The sequence below is a fragment of the Staurois parvus genome, unplaced genomic scaffold (genome assembly GCF_062004578.1).
Source record: "Staurois parvus isolate SC_StPar_1 unplaced genomic scaffold, SC_StPar_1.0 ptg000560l, whole genome shotgun sequence".
NCBI lineage: Eukaryota > Metazoa > Chordata > Amphibia > Anura > Ranidae > Staurois > Staurois parvus.
The window spans coordinates 323,527-330,485 of NW_028318356.1; positions in this window are offsets into that span (position 1 = coordinate 323,527).

The window sequence follows — 6,959 nt, forward strand, 5'->3', positions numbered from 1 at the left end:
ATCCAAATACTGTAGCACTCGAAATCCCTTTTCCCGAGGGTGCTAGAGATTGCTACCAGAACCTTTGTGAATGTTCTTGGAGCTGTTGAATTGCCAAAGGGTAGACACTGGAACTGAAGGTGAAATTCATAAACTTTGAATCCTAGGTAAGATTGGAAGTTGCGATGGATTGGTATGTGCAGATAGGCATCTTGGAGGTCTACAAAGACCATCCAGTCCTCGGGCTGGACGGCTAAGATGACTGTATTGAGTGATTCCATTTTGAAGTGTTCTAGGAGGATAAATCTGTTTAGCTTTTTCAGGTTCAGCAGCGGTCATCAACCTCCCGTCTTCTTGCTTACCAGAAATACTAGGGCGTAAAAGCCTGAGAATTTCTCTGACTCTGGGACTGGAACCACTGCCTGTTGCTGAATCAGTGTCTGCACATATTGGCGTAGCACATCTGCCTTTTCTGGCATCTCGGGATTCTGGTGGGCAGAAAGGATGCTTCGGGTGAATGATGTTTGAATTTACAGAAATGGCCTTGCTGGACCGTGGATACCACTCACTGACCTGTGCAGCCTTCCACCCAAACCTGGGTGAATGCCCTGAGGCAGGCACCCACTGGACCGGCTTGGGTGGGCAAGAAGTCAAAAGGACTTCTGCCCCTCTTGCGTGCCAAAGGTTGCCTTTGATTTTGCAATTTTTGACAAGGTAGTCTTTGAACCCCTCCAACCCCCCCTATATTCTCTACCAGGCTGATATGTTCTGGCCTCCCTTAATTTCTGCTCGAATGTGGCGCTTGATGGAAATTTCCTCCTATTTCTGTCCTGGGGTATAATGCCACTCTTCCATCAAATCACTCTATTGATTGTAGTGCCCAGCTTTTCGCCAAAAAGGGCTTTGCCATCATAGGGTATCCGGCACCATGTTTGTTTGGATGAGGGGTCTGCCGACCAAGGCTTGAGCCATAGTGCTCTTCTTGCTGTGTTAGGAGTATAACATCATTCTAGCCAAGCACTCCAGAATGACTATGGCAGCTTCACCGATAAAATCTGAGGCTAACTTTAATTCATCCAAGGCCTTTATGATCTGATCTGGATCTAACCCTTACCTGAGGACTAGCTCTGTATTATCAGCCCAAGCTCTAGTTGCCCTGGAGGTCAGAGCCACGGCCAGCTTGCAAGCTCCCCCTGCCTCATAAGCATTCTTTAGGTCTGAATCGATCCTGCGGTCAAGAACGTCTCTGAAAGAGACTGCAACTTTTAAGGATAGAGTTCCGTTTCGAGCCAACTGAAGCATTCACTGTGGGCATGACATCAAACAACTGAGTGACTGCCTCCATTAAGGGATATAGCTTGTAGAGACAATTATGAGCAATCAGCCTCTTCTCCACCTTCTTTGATTCATCCAAAACCACATCTTTAATTTCTTCCATAAAAGGTAATGTTGGAGACTTTTTCTTTAAATGGGTAAAATACCTGCTAGACTTGGAAGGGGGTTCCGCAGTCTCTTCCCATTGGATTGCTTCCTTCACAGCAACTACGGAGGGCTCAATCACTGCAAAGCCAAAGAAAGCTGGGCTTTTTTCTGAGGCATCTCCCTCTCCCTCACAGCTAGTGTCAGAGTCTACTTGCTGTGCAGGCATATCAATGGGGACAAGGCTAATTTTTGAACAGACTCTGATCAATTTTTTCATGGTGTCTATGGACTCTTATTTCTCTTTTTACTTATCCCTGGTGACTTCTAGAAGGCACAACACACCATCTTTTCTTGTGCTTGCCTTCCGCAGACCCAGCAAACATTATCACCCAGACAAAAGGAATTGCATGGCGCACTGGAGGTTTTCGGGATATGGCGAGTTGATTTCTGCAGCCTGCAGGATGAGTGGATGATTGCTGCATGTGTCTCAATCTGCTATAACTGCCCGATCTTCTATGGCAGTGGTGGGCAAGCCGCAGCTGGCGAGCCACATGCGGCCCTTTACACACATTAATGCGGCTCTTCTGTGTGCCGGGCGCCCGCTCCTCTCCCTCCTCTCGGGCGGCCGCCCCAAAAGTCAGGACTCTGCAGCTAGCCCAGCAATGGGCAAACTACGGCCCGGCGGACCTTTTAATCCGGCCCGCGGAGCGTGGCAAACATTGGCTGTCAGGATGTAGGCGGGGCAGCCTGATGAACTCCTCTCCTCTCACAGTCCGCCCTGAAGACCGGAACAGCGCGGGAACACGGCGAGAGGAACGTGCGGAGCAAAGGTAAGTGAATTGACACAATATGGGGAATGAATTACTATATGGGGGATGAATTACTATATGGGGGATGAATTACTATGGGGGATGAATTACTATATGGGGGATGAATTACTATGGGGGATGAATTACTGTATGGGGGATTAATTACTATATGGGGGATGAATTACTATGGGGGATGAATTACTGTATGGGGGATTAATTACTGTATGGGGGACGAATTACTATTGGGGATGAATTACTATAGGGGGGATGAATTACTATATGGGGGATGAATTACTATATGGGGGATGAATTACTATGGGGGATGAATTACTATATGGGGGATGAATTACTATGGGGGATGAATTACTGTATGGGGGATGAATTACTGTATGGGGGATGAATTACTATGGGGGATGAATTACTGTATGGGGGATGAATTACTGTATGGGGGATGAATTACTATGGGGGATGAATTACTGTATGGGGGACGAATTACTATGGGGGATGAATGAATTACTATGGGGGATGAATTACTATAGGGGGGATGAATTACTATAGGGGGGATGAATTACTATGGGGGATGAATTACTATATGGGGGATGAATTACTATGGGGGATGAATTACTATATGGGGGATGGATTACTATGGGGGATGAATTACTATGGGGGATGATTTTACTATATGGGGGATGAATTACTATATGGGGGATGAATTACTATGGGGGATGAATTACTATATAGGGGATGAATTACTATGGGGGATGAGTTACTATGGGGGATGAATTACTATGGGGGATGAATGAATTACTATACGGGGGATGAATTACTATAGGGGGGATGAATTACTATAGGGGGGATGAATTACTATATGGGGGATGAATTACTATGGGGGATGAATTACTATGGGGGATGAATTACTATGGGGGATGAATTACTATATGGGGGATGGATTACTATGGGGGATGAATTACTATATGGGGGATGAATTACTATATGGGGGATGAATTACTATGGGGGATGAATTACTATATGGGGGATGAATTACTATGGGGGATGAATTACTATATGGGGGATGAATTTTCAGTTTTAAAAATGTGGCTCTCAAAATAAATTTCAATCGTGGTTTTGGCGAGATTTGGCTCAGTTGAAAAAAAAGGTTGCCCACCACTGTTCTATGGGATCAATGACAATGACTGGGAAAAAAAAAAAAAAGGGAGAGGAAACAATTCTCCATCAGGCATGCCCGGTGCTCTTATTTTTTCCTTTTAAATTACCTCATGTGATGCAGCCCCTTACCTAGTGGCATGTTAAAGGTTCTTTTCTGGGTGGTGATGGCCTGTGGGAGGCAGCTAGGGAACCAAAAAGAAAAGATCAGCCGGTATAACATAAAAACCCCCTTAAATACTGAAAGACATATGATAAGAATGACACCTGCACATATAGCCAGAAGGAAAGCAACTGGTCTCTTAAGACCAGCGCTATTCCATTGGGGTGATGAGCCTTGGTTAGGTTCCATGAGGTTAGCAAAGGGCTCAATCCCTGCAAGCCCGGAGGGGCAGAGGTACTTCTGATCAGAGAAGGCCATGCCATATTGCGGGGGGCACTTTATATATATATATATATATATATACTATATTGCCAAAAGTGTTAGGACACCTGCCTTTGCACGCACATGAACATGGTTCACAAGGTCTACAAGGTTTAGAAGTGTGTCTATGTAATTGTTTGACCATTCTTTCAGAAGCGCATTTGTGAGGTCAGGCATTGATGTCAGACGAGAAGACCTGCCTTGCAGTCTCTGCTCTAATTCATCCCAAAGGTGTTCTATCGAATTGAAGTGAGGACTCTGTGCAGGCTAATCAAGTTCTTCCACCCCAAACTCGCTCATCCATGTCTTTATGGACCTTGCTTTGTGCACTGGTGCGCAGTCATGTTGGAACAGTAGGGAGCCATCCCACAATGTTGGGAGCATGAAATTGTCCAAAATGTTTTGGTATGCTGACGTCTTAAGAGTTCACTTCACTGGAACTAAGGAGCCAAGCCCAACCCCTAAAAAACAACCCCACACCATAATCTCCCCTCCACCAAACTTTACACTTGGCACAACGCAGTCACGCAAGTACTGTTCTCCTGGAAACCACTAAACCCAGACAAGACCATCGGATTGCCAGACAGAGAAGCACGATTCGTCACGCCAGAGACCATGTCTCCACTCCTCTAGAGTCCAGTGGTGTTGTGCTTTATGCCACTGCATCCGACGCTTTGCCCATTTAGCTATTGACTCTGCAGACAGTTGGTGATCTCTGCACACTGTTTACTTCAGCATGCACTGACCCTGCTCTGTCATTTTACATGGCCTACTGCTTCGTGGCTGAGTCGCTGTTGTTTATACTTTGTTAGAATACCACTAACAGTTGATTGATAGACTTATTGCACAGGTGGCAACATATCACAGTACCACGCTTGAATTCACGGAGCTCCTGAGAGCGACCCATTCTTTCACAAATGTTTGTAGAAGCAGTCTGCATGCCTAGGTGCTTGATTTTATACACCTGTGGCCACGGAGGTGATTGGAACAACTGAATCCAAAGACTTGGAGGGGTGTCCCAATACTTTAGACAAGGGGTGGGCAACTGTGGCCCTCCAGCTGTTGTAGAACTACAAGTCCCATGAGGCATTGCAAAACTGAAAGTTACAAGCATGATTCCCAAAGGCAGAGGCATGATGGAACTTGTAGTTCACCAACAGCTGGAGGGCCACAGTTGCCCACCACTGCTTTAGGCAATATAGTTTGTATATACATACATACACACCTCAAAAAATATGGAAAGGAACATTTCAACAAGAGTATAGCAGTGAAACTCCTGGGATATTGATCTGGTCAGTTAAGTAGCAGATGGGGTTTATTAATCAGTGTAACGAAAGCGTAGGCAGGACAGAACACATAAAGAAGATGGTAAACACACAAAGCTTTATTGAACTATGGAAGGCACTCAATCGGGGCAGCTCTTGGCACTCCGCAACATGCGGCTTGTAGCGACACTCACAGTAAGCGGGCTCACGGGGACTCAACAGGACCTTGGCTATGGGATCTGATCTCAGCACAACCCCCACACAGCTTTCTAGGGAAAACATCAGGCTCACGGGGCTCAGCGGGACCTTGGCTATGGGATCTGACCTCAGCACAGCTCCCACACAGCTTTCTAGGGACAACATGAGGCTCACAGGGACTCAGCAGGACCTTGGCTATAGGGTCTGACCTCAGCATAGCTTTCTAGGGACAACATCAGGCTCACGGGGACTCAGTGGGACCTTGGCTGTGGGGTCTGACCTCAGCACAGCTCCCACACAGCTTTCTAGGGACAACATCAGGCTCACAGGGACTCAAAGGGACCTTTGCGATAGGGTCTGGTTCGGGTAGTGATGGCTCAAGCCCTCAGGGGGGCAGTCCAGGTAGCTATACTCCGGGCACGCCATGGGGCGGTTCAAACAAGGGTAGTCTGAGCACACAATAGGGGCAGTTCATGGCAAGGGTAGTCTGAGCACACAATAGGGGCAGTTCATGGCAAGGGTAGTCTGAGCACACAATAGGGGCAGTTCAAGGCAAGGGTAGTCTGAGCACACAATAGGGGCAGTTCATGACAAGGGTAGTCTGAGCACACAATAGGGGCAGTTCATGACAAGGGTAGTCTGAGCACACAATAGGGGCAGTTCATTGCAAGGGTAGTCTGGGCACACAATAGGGGCAGTCCAGGGCATTTCACAAGCTGCAGCTTGTAGGGACACTCAAGGTAGGCGGCTTGCAGACACTCCGCAGCAGGCAGCTTGTATGGATACTCAGCAACGGTCAGCTTCCAGGGACACTCAGCAACGGACAGCAGCCCTCACAGCGTCCAGCTTTCCAGGGACAGCAGCAATCAGCAGGCAGGGGCCCTCACAGCGGTCAGCTTTTCAGGAAAAGCAGCGGTCAGCAGGGAGGGGCCCTCACAGCAGTCAGCTTTCCAGGGACAGCAGCGGGAGTCCTGGCTGTGGGGTCTGGCCTCAGCTCAGACCCCACACAGCACTTCTCCCGAGCACAGGGGATAAACACAGGCTTGCAGGGGCTTGGCTGTGGGGTCTGACCTCAGCGCAGTCCCCGCACAGCACCCTGTCCCGAGTGGGGATCGAGCATACACACAGCCATGGACAGCTACCAGGGATACTCCCAGCCATGGAGTATTGGCAGAGTGGCAGCAGGTAATGGTTCTGACCTTTGGGGGGGGGGGGGGTCTCCTGCAGAGTGCCCAGCGGGGATGGCTGCGGAGGTCCCCACCTGGACCTCCCATGACAGCGGTGGCGGCAGGCAGAGAGGAAGCGGCCAGATCCCACACCGGCCTTTTAAAAACTGTCAGGACGCTTCCGGGTTGCCCCGGCAATAGCCGGCCTAGCACCGCATTGCTGGGGCAACGAGGAACGCCCCTTGACTCGGCCTTTGTCTCCCGCGCGGGAAATCCGGGGGGGGGGGTTGGCACGCAGAGACACCTTGGCAGCCCTTTGCTGGGGATTCTTGGTGGGGTGCCCAAGAGGTGCTAACTGCACCACAGGGGGCATTTCTTCCTATCCTGCACAGCCCTTTGATGTAGGCTGGCAGGACAGGAGGGATCTGCAAGGGGGGAAGGAGGGGTGAAGGGATAGGCAGAGGGACGACAGGCAAAGGGGGATAGGGAAGGCACGGGCACTGTGACAATCAGTTTCAGCTGCTTTGGTGTT